General features: G+C 34.3%; 1 pseudogene; it reads right to left on the bottom strand.

The window, feature by feature from the left end:
- Positions 1-350: 350 nt before the first annotated feature.
- LOC131650351 (GDSL esterase/lipase At1g54790-like) lies at positions 351-3,420 on the bottom strand (annotated as a pseudogene).
- Positions 3,421-14,098: the final 10,678 nt, after the last annotated feature.

Raw genomic sequence — 14,098 nt, 5'->3', positions numbered from 1 at the left:
TAATTGAATCATATCTTACGCAATACAAAAGTATGCACAATAATTTAAAGAGCTAAGGTAGTAGAAAATAGTAACCCCTATTCAAATATTTTACTTAAAGAACCTTACAACATGTATCATTATTATTATACACGAAAACACTGCTAGCAACTATTTCTTGTTTACTTATATATGTTATGATCCAATTGACCATTGAAATGTTTTTATTTTTATTGCTTAGATCTTGTAATCTTCAAGAGATTATAAATCAGTGCTCTGTCAATGAGAAGTCTTCTTCCATCTATAGTCGTGGACTCGGGTTTCCATGCGGTCCTAATGAGCCATGATGTAACAATTCCACCAATCAAACCTCATAACTGTAAATATTTATGTCAAAGGTAGCACACACAATAGAAAAGAAACTACGCATATATTACATTGGTTTTGTAATAAAAGTCTAGATGTTTTACCTGAACATCATTAGGATCACTCGATAACATGAGTCGCTTAAAAATCAACATATTAGCACCATATTGATTTTTAGACTCAGTGTAATGAGTCCCACCCAATTTACATACACACTACTATCATTGCAACCTTTTGATGCAGTTGTGGTTCCATTCAAGATCTTTGTTAGTCCACAAGAAACGCGATTGTCACAGTTCAACGGTGGGCCTCCTTATTTGCAGCAAGCCAAAATAGGTTGTTCAAACCCTGTAATCAAATAGTCACAAATTTAACACGAGCGAAGATACTAGCAAAGATACTGGCCCTACAATTTAGTAAAAAAAAATCTTGTAGTTGTAGATTAAAGGCTTTTGCAACATGATTGTGTGCACGAAGACATCTTTGTTCATCGGGATTTAAGGAATCATTTCCAAATATGGCAACATACTGAGCCAAGCATCCTAGCGGACCCGTGTTATGTATCCAAAAATTTCTAACCCCGCTGTCATACATTCTCTATCACAAATAAGAGAGTGAATGTTAATTTCAACAAAACTTTTTTTCTAAAAAGGAATTCAAGAATGTAACAATGCCATAGTTATTTTGTTAAACACAATGTTGTCACCAACCTTTATTCCATTTTCAAGTTCAAGTGGAATTGTTGGAATTAAATAAAGTATTTGGTCCAAGTCTTTTGAGTAAAATGCACCGCCAATATCGTTCTGGCCTATGTCAAACATGTATAACCCCTTATGGAAGTAATCTTCTGTCAGGATATATTATGAAATGTATAGCCTGGAACATTATTGTGATAATTTTCATTAGGCATGAATTGATAGATAACATACAAACTTGGTTTTGAGACTAAAGTAATGTACCTGCAAGAAATTCAAGAAATTGGGCTTTGAATAGCTGAAACTGAGATACTTGAACGCCAAAGTCGAATGGACTGATTGATGTTGCATTAGCTGGAAGGATAGTCGAACCTGCTGCTGCAAAGTTGCATCCTTGATGGAAATTCGATAAACAATCTGAATCCAAATAGGCATTTAAAAATGGCAAGTTCATCGCATCCACTAGAATGATAAACCAAAATCACATCGAATGGAACTATCAAGATCATATAACAATTACAATACAATAAGAAGCTTTCTCGAAAGGATTAGAACTTTATTCAAGACATTAACTATGAGACGGCCATTGCAAAATCTCCCTAATGAAGTTTCAAAGTAATTTTGTCTGTAAGTCGGGGCAAGTTTAAAGCCCATCGCCTCTTATATTGACATATATTTTAGTCTTAAGATACAAATGCAATATATGGGTGACATTAACATCTACAAGAAAGGAAAAGAAGAAAGAACAATTAAAAAATATGTGGAATGAATTAAAATACCAAGAAAGTGACCAAAAGAGAATTTGGCTCTTAACATCAATAAAAATGCATACTCTCGTCGCATAAAAATGTAATGTAGTGTACTTGTAATACGTTGAATTGGCTTTTTATATTTAAGCAAGCAATGTTGCGGTGAGCAAGAGTCGCCACCGACTTTTATTTTATCCAATTTATAGAAAGGCTAAAAGAACATAAAAAGACCTTTTAAAGAGATTTTGAGTTCGGGGGGTAAGTTATACAAAGGGAAGGTTTAAAGCACCCTTTGTATCCATGGTTATCCATGGGCTCTTAATTTCTTAGTCCACTTTGTTTTCAAAAATGTTTGTAATGAATAGAAAAAGAATTTGAATAAGGACTTTAGCTCGTAAAATAAGCGTAGCCTTTTTGAAGGTTTTTTTATGAAAAAATGGAAAGTTCAAATTTAAACCAGAGCAAGCAATTTAGAAGCAATTACCCTAAAATTATAAAAGATGTTCTTTTAGCCTTTCAGGGCTATCCATACCATAAGAGGGTAGGAAGTCCTTTTATTGGATATAAAGGGTCATCGAGGTTTATCATTCGCCATAAGACTGACCCTACTATAAAGAGGGCACGTAGTCTAAGGAAAGGATATAATAGTCATTTTTAGGCAACAGGCGAGGATACCTTAGCAATGGGAACAAATCATCATTTTACCGAGGCAACGTCGAGGGACAAAATTGATGATGAATGAACTGAGGGCAACATTTGCTTTAGGTATCCTCGGAATCGAGGGACTTGACTATTTTCATAAATTAAGGCAACATGCAACAGTAATAAGGCAACAAGGCAACGAGAGGGATTACCCTAAAGGTGTGTGGGTGCAACAATCATGTGGTTCAATTCATATAACTATCTTTTAAGTAGTGACCTAAGTTAATTCAAGGCTTGCACTCCCTAGGATTACTAACCATGGCAGAAAAATAAAACAGTTTAATAGTCCTACGCTATTACAATAAACAGTTTAACAGTTTAAGGGCAAGACAAGTAAAGGGGCAAATTAATGCCAATGCCTCAAGCCTTCATCGCATCCCTGATCAACCCTGAAAATTACGAGCGAAGAAGAGAAAAGGTTAGTGCATTTAAAAATCAACAACCCTAATTTATCGGGTAAATTAGGGTTAAAGCAATTGGCTCAAAATAAAATATGAAAAGTTAATAATTTAATTTTAAAATAACCATTAAAGAATGGAAAAATGAAAGTTCGATTAAATATAACAATTAAATAATTATTGGATTAAATCCTAATTATTTAATTGGTTAACAGTATATTTGAAAATTTGAACTTTTAATATTAACAAAACAATTATTGATGGAATTATGAAAAATCGAGTTTTCGATAAAAAATAATTAATTATAAAATTATTGTATAAACTAATTTTTTAAAACAAAAAGGAAGAAATTATAAGAAAAGGAAAAAAGAAATAAATAAAGGGTAATCATAAAAAATAAAAATAAAATTAAAACAAACTTAGCTTTTGATTCCATCTGGCATAGCCAAGGAGGTGCATGGTGAGTCCCTAGCTTGACTTACGTTGGATTTGGACCTGATGAGATCCTGAGGTTCCGATTGGAGGCTGCATGGTAAGACTTTGCATGCGTTGTACACCGGATCAAGAATACTTGTGTTTCATAAAAAATAAGAGCGAACGAGGGATCAAACCCACGCCCTCAACCTCAAGAAGACTCCCTCACCAACTCAACCACACGCTTCAGTTGTTAAACACATGCTTTCATATTATAATAAATAAACAATGGACATTAAATGAAAACATGCGCGCGAAATTCAAATTGGTCCAATGGCCTGATGACACCTCGTCATCTTCTTCGTTGAAACCTGGATTCCTATCTTTTACAGCGCTTTTTACAGGATAGCTATAGAAGACGTATCTATTACACCTGCCATTTACCAAAACCTCATACAAGCACAAATAATTAAAAGTAAGACCATGGTTACGCTCGTCTCGTCAGCACGAACACACCTGTACCAGAATCGAACCCTAACTCGAGCTAATTCATGAAACCCTAATTTCAAGAATGTGAACCTTAAAATGGAAGAAGGCCCTAAACGTCCATGTGAACACAATTAAAGTTCCAGAATTCATCCAGACAACATCATAATCAAGAATATGCAATCGAATTTTACAATGGATGTGTGCATTGATGCAATTGAGTTCAAGAAAATAGTGACATACCGTGACTGGTAAGAGGTGTTTCTGGGGGTGCTGAAGTCGTGCGATGGTCCCAATAGCTTCAGAGAGGCTCGAGGCAGGTGCTTAGATCCTTAGATTCCTTTGAATTGCTCTGCAAATTAGAAATCAAATTGAGTTTTTTCCTTGAATTTTGGAAGCTTAAGGGTTGCATTTTTCTGCAGATTTTCGTGAGTTAGGGGTCTGCAATTGTTGTGTTTATATAATATAAGGATTTAGGTCAATAGTTTTAGGAGAAATCTCGTTAAATCTTTGATTGGAAATTTTAGAGATTTTGATTTTCAAATGTTTCTAACTTTGGCCTAATCTCAAATATTTTCCAATCAATCTTGGGGAGCACGAAATTATATTGATAATATGACTTAAATGGTGATTGAATTTGTTCCTCCTAATATCTTAAACCACATATTTGATTTTCACATGAGTTATATGACTTAATTATCACTTTTAAATGATTAATAATTTATATAAAATCAAATAAAATTAAAAAATTTGTGGCAATTAGATTTGGATTCTTAGATAACTTGAGGCTCAAGATTGGGTCATAAAAAGTTGGGCCTCTTTACAAAGAAATCCATTTTGAAGCCTTTTGTTTCACATCTTTCCCCTTAAAATTGTCCAACTTTAACAAGGCATGCCTCCTTCAATTTTCAAGGTATGGATGAGTTCTAGGACTTTTTGGAAACTTCAAGATGTCCTATACAAGCCACTTTGGAAGCTTCTTTTCATTTGAAGATTTTATCTTGATGATATGGGCTTTGACAAAAAACTGCTTTTGGTTGACTTTCAAAAATGACCTATAATCTTTTGATCCATATCTCTCAGGTGAATCATTTTTAGACTTCGCATGTGAGAGTCAATTTTGTAAGTAATTCAATTTCCTTCAAAATGAGCTTTGGATGGGAAATTTATTATGTTCCATGTGAAAGTTATGGCTGGTCAAAGTTCAGTTGACTTTAGGTCAAAAAAACCTTAATTTAGAAACTTTAGGTTTTGTTGATTTCTGAACTTTCCTTGATGAATCATGATAAATCCTTGATCAAATGATGAATGATACTTCAAAATAAGGATGTTGACAAAAAATCAGGAATTTTGACTGTACTTTGACCATAGTTGACTTTTAGGTCAAACTAGTCGACTGTTGACTTTCTGAGCAATTGACTGGGCAATCCTTGGAATTGAAGCCTGAATTTTGTCATAGAGGTATTTTGAAACATCATAAACCATATGAAATCAATTGGAGACCTTGATTTATTAATTTTCTTTAGAGAAATCAAAACCCTAGTTTAGGAGATCATTGTTTAGGAGAGTGTGTCCTTGAGTTTTGAACTTTGGTATGAATTTGAAAGTGGAAATGGGATGGGAAAATTTTAGGGTATGACAGTACTAGTCATATACACTTATGGCTGACTATTAGAAACAAGCTCAAAACTTTATCTAAAGCAAAAAGAAGAAACAAACTTAATATTTCAATAACTGCACACGTGCCTAATTATATGCCTAGATACAACATAAATGAATATTGTAGTAATAAACATCCAGATGGGGTTTGATCATAAAAAATTATTACCATCCTAGAAGGTATTGAACAACGCGAAAAGGTTACTGTAACACCCCATTTCTATCCGGCGGATAATATTAAAATCAAAGTACGACATACAAATGAGATGCTACAATTTTCAACTATTAAAACATCAACATATAATAATCGCATGTAAAGCAGATACATTTTGATCGGATGAACCGGCAACATCATATTTTGATATTTGAAAATAAACCAACTTTTATTAATTAAGCAGTAGAATCACGGTTTTAATTTAAAGGACTTAACATTTTGTTCAATTGGAAACAACTTCAAAATAACAAGATACTTTAATAGATTCAACTTAAAATTCAGCAACTAAATATAATAACAACAATAACACATAAGCGTTCATCTCCCCAAGTGTTACGTATAAGAGCGACTATACTGACTCGAACTAATGAAGGTAAGCACCTTTCACTCTGGATTATCTGCACGTTACCAATATAGGGGTAACATTCAAACAGAAGGGGTGAGATATCGAACCATATAATTGAGTGTATGATAAATAATATATTAGATCAAATTATATAAGATCACTACTTCAACAACTTTCAAACAACATTCGTCACCACAAAATTATCAACATAATATAACGACTAATTTATCATCACAACAACAACTCAAAATGCAACTCATAATGCGACTCGTACAATGCACATGCATGTGGTACCAATGGAGCAAAACTCCCAACTTAAAATCTGCCAGTTAATAGAGGCATCAACAAGGCATAAGCCTTCAACTTAAAAACAAGGCATAAGTCTTCAACTTAATATTTGTCAATCCAGGCCAACTTACTGAGCATCAGCTCCAACTTGATATGCGATGTATGCGACAATAATATGAATGCAACAACAACAATGGCAACAAATCAACATAGGCATAAGCCTATAACATGCAATGGCAACAACAACAACACAACAACACAACAACAATTCAACTTTGGCATAAGCCTACAACTTAATTTCTTTACCAATTAATTGAGGCAAAACAACAACAGCAACAATTTTCAACAACCACCACATGACAACGATAGCAACCATTATCAATAATAGCATAACAACAACAACATAGAAACAACAACAACATAACAACAACAACATAACAACAACAATAACAACAACGCTTTAATGGAAAACTCAACAACAATTCAAAACTACTTGCAGTTCACGACATTAAAATCTACATTGCCACAACTTCTATGACCCACGGTCTTAACCGAAACATTTGCAAGTACTCCGCATAATTATTCGGATAATTCAACTATACTCTATTAATTAATTTCTGTTATAGTGCTATAATATTTCCTACTCTGTACACTAACTGGTATTTTCTGCATCTTTACTGCTAGCAGAAATTCCATTAGATTATTGCTACTCTTATTCTGCTAACTCACGTGTGTTTTCCTGCTAAAATATTTGTTGTGTTACTGTTACTACACATTCAAATAATTAGTTTGGTTTTCATTTAATTATCATATGCCATTACTAATCACCATCACCATGTGCTCTCATTGTTAATCATTATTAGTCTCACTTAATTCATTTAGGAATAAGACTTAAATATATATATTGGAACAAGTAACAGACTAATAGGGGGTGGGTACCCCCTTCCTTCTTCTACATAGGGGGTGGGTGCCCCCTGTCCTTTTTTTCATTGCTAATTACACATACTTCATCAACTCAGCTTCTTCTTCCAACATTACTCCTCCGACTCATTCCCAACAACAGAGTAATTATGATATATTAAAATTCAGGACATTCAACATTTTCCAGAAAACAACAATTAACCACAATCACAACAACACAACATTTATACCACATCAAGATACACAATATTCACAACTTATTCATCGACAACAACCAATTGCATCAGTTTCAGAATATTCACAATGAATCAACACACAAACATAAACAATTTCATTAACCCAATCCCACATACTATCCATCAAATACCCTAATATAGAGTTAGAACCCCATCCTTACCATGGATTGGAGACCGCTCTATTATACCGATTGAACCTAGCTTCGCCGTTTTTCCTCTTTCTCTGCAACTTCTCACGAACCCTTTTCTCCACTTCTTTCTCCAAGACTCTTCCTCTCTTATTGATAAAACCTAAACCTTTTTACTACCACTTCTAATTCTATTTTGTTCACTAAACCTCATAATCTTTATTTCTCTTATTGGGCCTAACATTCACACCCCACCTTTTACTACCACCGTCACTTAATTAAGCCCATATAATAAATCTAATATTACTCCAATATTATTTCTACAACTTAATTACCATTAATCTCATATACTACTAATAATTATATTAATATTATTTCTAATATTAATAATACTAAATGATACTATTAGTAACTGACCGACTAACTAACTTAAATAATCAACTTAGCAACACAATGCAACATATAACAACTTATCAACAAGTAATTCGAAAATAATTTAATTAAATGATTAATTAAATTACGGGCGTTACAGTTACTACTCTGAGGACAAAAATAGAGCGTCTCACCACTCTAGTTGAATCTCTTATTGCTGCTCAGACTCAGACTCAGGCTTCTCTTTCACCTCCACCTCCTTTCCATTCTCAGTCTTAGAATCAACTACATGTTTAAACTATATTGGTCTTCGAAATTATCTCTGTTATAATTCCAGCTATCCCGGTTATTGTCATCATTCAACAACAGATGCCCAATGGTTATCCTTGGGGAATGCCTTATGTTTTCATCCCTGAGGGCTACCAAACAATAGTTAAGGTGCTTTCATGGTTGATGCACCTCCTTTTGTGCATAACACTCCTTATGCTGAGGAGCCCATCTATTGTGTTGTTGCGCCAAACGAGAGTCTTGGTATCTATAATAAGATGAACGATTTTCAAGATCAGTTTGAAGAACTTCAGAAGGAGATGAAGGCCTTCGTGGGAAATAACTATTTAAGAAGAATGTGCACGACCTTTGCCTCGCCCCCAACGTTAAAATACCGGCTAAGTTCAAGTTACCTGAATTTGAGAAATTGCTAGAATCCAAAATGTGGACAGTTTGTTAATAAATTTTGTGGTATTTCGATAACTTTTCTCCTTACTTGAGATTCAATTACGGTTTATAATCGTGTAAATAAATAAAATCAAGTTTAGTAGTAAATATATTATTTATTAGCTTTTCTTATGTATTTTGTTGGTATTTTGCAAAATGGGAAAGTTTTGGATGGTAGAAGGTCAAGATGGCACCTTGGAGCAATATTTAAGGCCTTTTTGAAGAGTCATGTTCAGCAAGGGCCGCTGAGCAGCGATCAAGCGCACTTTCCAGTAGGGAGAGGGAATATTTGTTGATCCAGCTCTACTTAGCGGCCTCAGCCTGCTTAGCAGAGCCTTGCGTGGCAACAGATATTTTAGTGACCCGCTTAGCGGCCGTCTGTGCGCTAAGCGGGGTTACTTTTTCAAGTGTGCTACTTTTAGGCACTTAGAGATATTTTATGGAGTATTATTATCTTCTTTTGCATACCTACCAACAACACACTCTAGGGCAAGAAAGGAAGAAAGAAAAACTCATTTCATTCAAGATTTCTCAAGCATTTTTCTTCATCATCTTTGAATTCTCATGCTAGGAGATCTTCTTTTGATGTTTGTTGTTGAATATATGGAGAGCTAAACTCCTCATGTGTCAATATTAGAGGTATTTAGCTTGTATAATATGTATTTAGTTTGATCTTTTGTATATGAACTTTGTTGATGATTAATATATGGTGTATATCGTTGTTATTCATGTTTATATGTTGTTTTGATACACTATTGAGAGATATGTTTCAAATATTGATCTAAAGGGTATTCATCTATCAATAAACAAACTCTAGAGATAGATTTGTGAGTTGATAATCACTTGTATCAAACTTTAAAGATTATTATGTTAATTGTCGGCATGAGAGATCATCTGACGGTTAATATAATAACATTCACGATATTGCTTTAGAGATAAATTGTATCGAGAGGATACATGGTTGTATTAATCATTAATATGTTCATATACATAATCATCAAAGTATATACAAAGCAAGCTAATGAAAACTAATTTTGACACAGTTTTACCAAACCGTTTTTAAACCCTAAGTTATTGTCTTTAATTTCTTTTCATGCTCTTTATATCTTATGACACTAAACCCTTTCATAATCTTAACTCAAAATACCTTAAACTGTAGAACGGCGGTAATATCGCTTCAATCCCTGAGGAAACGATAAAGGAAATACTTACCCTTTTAACATAAATACAAAGGTAGTTCTTGTTCCCAAGCCCATTTGTTAATGTATGTAAGGAAGATATCAACTCACACTGATGATCAGCACCTGCTGATTCATTTACTCGATAGCACCCATATTCGTACTCTCAATGATCTTGGTGAAGCATTTGTCAGGCACTACAAGTATAATGTAGACATGGCTCCTGATTGTGACTAGCTCAGAGACATGGCTTCTAATCGGGAAGTCTCCACCCAGGTGACTCCTCCAATGGAAGAGATGTAAATGACTAAGGTGTTTCTGAAGACCCTTAGTTCATTTTAATATGAGAAAATGGTTGCGAGTGCTCCAACTGATTTCACCTAAATGGCAAGAATGGGTATCCGATTGGAAGAGGTAGTGCGTAAAGGTCGTCTGACCAGAAGTGATAGTTCATCTATTGGTGCGAAGAAGTATGATTCGTCTTTTCAAAAAAAGAAAGAACACAATACTAGTGCAGTTTCTCATGGAATACCAAACAGATCCCAAAGAAGAGGTAATTATCAACAACAACAAGTTGCTTTAGTGACTCTCGTGGTTAATGTAGCTCCAGCAACTCCCGCTTATCATCCATAACAGCACAATCACCGTTAACAGGCTCCTCAACAGAACCGACAAGGTCAACCTCAGCGAAAGGATAATTTTGACCCCACTCCTATGACGTATACTGAATTATTTCCTACTTTGATACATAAGACTTAGTTTGGACTAGGTCTCCTACAATTATTCCTTAAGAAATCCATTGGTGGTACAAGGCTGATGTTACTTGCGCTTTCCATCAGGGAGCTCCTGGTCACAACCTAGAAGATTGTTGGGCTTTGAAAGTTGAATTTCAGAGGTTGACTCGTGTTGGTATTCTATCATTGAGGGTTGTTGGTCTTAATGTACAGAATAATCGTTTGCCTTCACATGAGGCATCTACAGTCAACATGGTGTTTGGTTGTCTCGAAAGTTATCGTATATTTGATGTGAATTTTATAAGGACATCCTTGATAGATATGCATGATACCCTTTATGAATACAGTCATTATGAGCATGACCATGCTGCATGTATGGTTTGTTCCAGAAGCCCTCGTGGGTGTCGTGTTGTGATAAAAGACTTACAAAAGATACTGGACAAAGAACTTATCCATGTTACGAGTGAAAGAGTTGCTAATGAGGTTAATGTGATTGTGCCTCACTTTGATATACTTGAGCATGTTGAGGTTGATTACCGTGGTAAACCTGTTGTACCTACTCTTGTGATTTGCCTACCAGGACCTGTGCCATACAGTTTTGATAAGTCCGTGCCATATAAATACAACGCTACCATGCTGGAGGATGGTAAGGAGGTAGATATTAAGTTGTTGCCTTCCATTTTAAATATTGCTGATATTAGTAGTGTGACCCAAAGCGGTCGAATTTTTGCTCAGACACCTCTGAAGGCTGTTAACGTCAAGAAGAGTCAAGGTAAATAATTTGTGGATGTTAGTTCCGGGCCTAAAGTGATTCAGGGACAACCCAATGGATTTTATGCAGATAAGGATGCATACTAATTATCGAATATTATCAAGATGAGCGACTATAAGGTTGTGGACCAGCTGCACCACACCCCGTCCAAAATTTCCATGTTATCTCTGTTGTTGAGTTCAACGGTTCATCGAGATTCTCTGATGAAAGTTTTGGAACAAACTTTTATGGATGAAGATGTGATCATGGATCAGTTTACTAAAGTAGTAGGGAACATAATTTGGCGAAGATTTGCCAAAGGAATGCAAGAATCATAATTTGGCTTTGTATATTTCTGCAAATTGCAAAGAAGACTCATTATCTAATGTGATGATTGATACAGGCTCCTCATTAAATGTAATTCCAAAGTCCACGCTTATTAAGTTGGCTTATCAGGGAGCTCCCATGAGGTATATCGGTGTAATACTGAAGGCTTTTGATGGTTCAAAGAAGTCTGTAATCGGTGGGGGTGGATTTACCTATATGGATTGGTCCTCACACGTTTCAAATTGATTTTTAAGTAATGGATATCTATCCTGCATATAGATGTCTCTTAGAAAGTCCTTGGGTTCACGAATATGGGGCTGTTACTTCCACCTTGCACCAAAAGTTGAAATTTGTCAAGAATGGTAAGCAGGTAGTCGTGAATGGATAGCAAGCGCTCCTGATAAGTCATCTTTCTTCTTAAAGAGGCTTTGGATTCATTGTAAAAAGTGTGATAGCCTTTGGATAAAATGGATACATTGTTTCTACATGAAAGAGGATGATATTATGACTGTTCTAGTTAGAAATAATTTCTCATGGATCCTGAAACACATATTGAATATAAGACAAGAGGCTATGCTCCTTCCAAGCTGGAATAATATTCTACAACAACATAAGTTTAAGTCAAAACGGGTTTATCATGAGATCAACAATGAGCAACATGATGTGAACTAGAGGAAACTTTTTTTTTAATAATATCACCCCGCCTAGAGCAAAGTTCATATTATGGATGGCTTGCCACAATAAACTGGCCACTGAGGAGAGACTTCACCGGTTCAAACTTATTGACAACAATAATTGTTGCTTTGCATAGAAATAGAGACATTTAATCATATATTTTTCTACTGCAAAACCTTCTCTGACGTTTGAAATTATGTACTGAATTGGATGCACAAAAAACACAAACCTCAAATATGGGAAGAGGAATTAGTGTGGATGTTGAATGTTAGTAAAGGAAATATAAAAATAGAAGTCCTTAAATGCTCCTTTACGGAGACGATTTATGAAGCGTGGCTCCTTAGAAATCATCATTATTTTGGTAATACCTTGGAGAGCACCAAAATAGGGCCCAAAATTGTTGGTAATGTGATATATAGGTTTTGGATGAAAGCTAGCTTGAAAATTTATGTTACTAGGCTTATGGTATCCTAACTAGTCTATTTTATTAGTTTGGTTGCCTGGTTCTTTAGATCGCCTTTATATTGAACTCTTTTTTGGCTTATGAATAAAGTATATCATTTCCAAAAAAAAAGGATTAATATTTTGGATTATAAAATTAAACAATTTTTTCAGTCCATCTAAATTTACACGTGTTTTTAATTTAACAGAAGTAATAGAGATTTGAATATAATAACAATTTAATTTACACTTGCTATTTACAATATTATCACCTTCTTTCTTATTTACACTTGTTTTCAGTATATCGGGTGTAAAATTCAAAATTATATTGTTCTTTTTGCACTAGTATAAGTTGTTCTTTTAAGACATTTCGCAACATTCTTCAAACCCAAATGAGTGACACTCAAAATCAAACCAAACAATGCAGACAAACAAAATAGAGAAATACACTTCCGTATTCCTGGAAAATCAAAATATGAAACAATATGAAAGTTCATTTCTGTGGTCACCTGCAACTAAGAAAAATGAAAAATGGCAGAAACTTAGGGAAACTAAAAAGGGATAAAACATATTTTCTCAGTTATACTACCTAACAAGGACTATAACTACCTATAACATATTTTCTCAGTAAAAAATTGATTGAAAGTAATATGTAAACTTGATTCAATCTTTCTCAATTTGTTGCAATATTTCTCAATCAATCTCACATGATTTATAAGTCAATATTTGATTGAGAAATTAGCCAATATCATATCTTTCATAATTATCATGATTTCTTTTATTAAACTTTGAATTATAATGAATATAATTCAAAATAAAATAAATAATGAGGATAATAATAAAAGAATGGCGTGGTGGGCTTCTCAATATACCATGGGCATGTTTAAAATCAAGAAACTTTGGCCAATTAGTCAAAAACTTAAAATTAAACACTTTGGCTTTCATGCATTTTTCACAAAATCACCCAACTTGTGCAAGCCATAACTCCTTCAATTTTTATCATATGGATATGATCTAGGATTTTTGGAAAGCCCAAGATGTAATATATAATCCGCTTTGGAACACTTTTTGCATTTGAGAATTTTATCTTGAAGACATGGCTCCTGACAAAAAACAGCTTTTTGCGAGCTTCTAGAAGGACCTGTAATGTTTTGGCTCATATCTCTCAAATGAAGCATTTTTAGCCTTGGCATGTGAGAGACAAAATTTTAGAGAATTCAATTTCCTTCAAAATTAGCTTTGGATGGAAAATTTATGATGTTCCATGTGAAAGTTATGGCTGGTCAAAGTTCAATTGACTTTTAGGTCAAAAACCATAATTTAGA

The sequence above is a fragment of the Vicia villosa genome, linkage group LG2 (genome assembly GCF_029867415.1).
Source record: "Vicia villosa cultivar HV-30 ecotype Madison, WI linkage group LG2, Vvil1.0, whole genome shotgun sequence".
Lineage (NCBI taxonomy): Eukaryota > Viridiplantae > Streptophyta > Magnoliopsida > Fabales > Fabaceae > Vicia > Vicia villosa.
This window is presented reverse-complemented; position numbering and strand designations above follow the sequence as displayed.